Below are 2,553 nucleotides of genomic sequence, written 5' to 3'. Positions count from 1 at the left end.
GACATACACTATGCAAGCAGCCAACTAACATCACCAGACAGGCACTGCGGTGGAACCCCCAAGGCAAGCGGAAAAGAGGCCATCCAAGAAACACCTGGCTACGTGACCTTCAGGCTGATAGCAAAAAAATGGGCTATACCTGGAACCAGTTAGAACGAATGCCCCAGGATAGAGGACTCTGGAGATCTGTTGTTGGCGGCCCATACCCGATTGTGGTGACGGGCATGAGTGAGTGAGTTTGTTGCCCAGTCACCCAGTTTTGAGAGATCCTTTTGTAGCTCTTTGCAGTCTGCCATGGTCTTAACTATCTTTAGTAATTTTGTATCATATGCAAATTTTGCCATCTCACTATGTACCCCTTTTTCCAGATCATCTATGAATATGTTGAATAGGACTGCTCCAAGAACAGACCCCTGGGGAACACCACTATTTACCTCTCTCCATTCTGAAAACTGACCATTTATACCTATCCTTTGTTTCCTATCTTTTAACCAGTTACCAATCCATGAGAGCACCTTCCCTCTTATCCCATGGCAGCTTACTTTGCGTAAGAGCCTTTGGTGAGGGATCTTGTCAAAGGCTTTCTGAAAATCTAAAACCACTCTATCCCCTTGGTCCACATGCTTATTGACCCCCTCAAAGAATTCTATTAGATTGGTGAGGCATGATTTCCCTTTACTAAAACCATATTGACTCTTCCTCAACAAATTATGTTTATCTATATGTCTGACAAAATTGTTCTTTATTATAGTTTCAACCAATTTGCCCAGTACTGAAGTAAGATTTACAGGCCTGTAATTGCCGGGATCACCTCTGGAGCCCTTTTTAAAAATTGGCATCACATTAGCTATCCTCCAGTCATCTGGTACAGAAGCTGATTTAAATGATAGGTTACAGACTACAGTTAGTAGTTCTGCAATTTCACATTTGAGTTCCTTCAGAACTCTTGGGCGAATACCATCTGGTCCTGGTACTTATTGCTGTTTAATTTATCAATTTGTTCCAAAACCTCTTCTAATGACACCTCAATCTGGGACAGTTCCTCAGATCTGTCACCTAAAAAGAAAAGCTCGGGTTTGGGAATCTCCCTCACATCCTCAGCCATGAAGACTGATGCAAAGAATTCATTTAGTTTCTCCGCAATGGCCTCATTGTCCTTGAGTGCTCCTTTAGCACTCAATCATCCAGTGGCCCCACTGGTTGTTTAGCAGGCTTCCTGCTTCTGATGTTCTTGGAAAAAAATTGCTATTACTTTTTGAGTCTGGCTAACTGTTCCTCAAATTCTTTTTTAGCCTTCCTAATTGTATTTTACACTTCATTTGCCAGTGTTTATGCTCCTCTCTCTTTTCCTCTCTAGGATTTAACTTCCACTTTTTAAAGGATGCCTTTTGGCCTCTCACGGCTTCTTTTACTTTGTTGTTTAGCCACGGTGACTCTTTTTTGGTTCTCTTATTATGTTTTTTAATTTGGGGTATACATTTCGGTTGAGCCTCTATTATGGTGTCTTTAAAAAGTTTCCATGCAGGTTGCCGAGATTTCACTTTTGGTACTGTACCCTTTAATATCTGTTTAACTATATTCATTTTTGTGTAGTTCCCCTTTCTGAAATTAAATGCTACAGTGTTGGGCCACTGTGGTGTTTTTCCTGCCACAGGAATATTAAATGTAATTATATTATGGTCAGTATTACCAGTTATATTCACCTCTTGGACCAGATCCTGTGCTCCACTTAGGACTAAATCAAGAATTGCCTCTCTACTGGTGGGTTCCAGGACTAGCTGCTCCAAGAAGCAGTCATTTAAGGTGTCAAGAAACTTATCTCTGCCTCTTGTCCTGAGGTAACATGTATGATGTACCCAGCCAATATTGGGATAATTGAAAGCCCCCATATTCCACCAAGTTTCTGTGATGCCTATTATTATGCCATTTTATTATTTAGACTTCTAGCACTGGTATACAAACACTTTAAAAACTTGTCTCCTTTTAGATGTCTGCCATTACATGATATAACTGAACGGGACTCTTTTTTTATTTGACTGTTTCTGATCAGACCTTGCCTGTATTTTATTTTGGTAACGTCTGAAAAATGGGAGTTTTTAAAAGAACAGGGCTAAGAAGCTTTATGACTGTGCTGCATAGGCCCTATAAAGAAACATTTAGAAATCTGTGTCACTGCTCTATGATCTAGCTGTATTATTTTGTTGGTATGGTATTGCTATGCCCGTCGTGTCTTTAGGTTGCTAAAGCATTATTTTGCAATAACACACGCTTAAGAATATTGCTATGGTTTGGACAATTGAGGTCAGAAATTCATTATTTAGAAACAAACTACACGAGCAACCTTGAAGATCTTTACACTTCCTAGCATCAAAAGTGTTTCCCAGCACCGTGACATTAAACTTTAATTGTTTTGTGCAGAGTGAGTTACTGCATGTTATGGGTGTGATGGAAAGGGCATTTTCACTAATACCGGTAAGTAAACAACTAGCTACATTGACGAAAAGAAATGGTGTATTTTTGTCATATTTTTAATAATGATTAACACATGATTCA

The sequence above is a fragment of the Gopherus evgoodei genome, chromosome 8 (genome assembly GCF_007399415.2).
Source record: "Gopherus evgoodei ecotype Sinaloan lineage chromosome 8, rGopEvg1_v1.p, whole genome shotgun sequence".
In the NCBI taxonomy this organism is placed as follows: Eukaryota; Metazoa; Chordata; order Testudines; family Testudinidae; genus Gopherus; species Gopherus evgoodei.
This window is presented reverse-complemented; position numbering follows the sequence as displayed.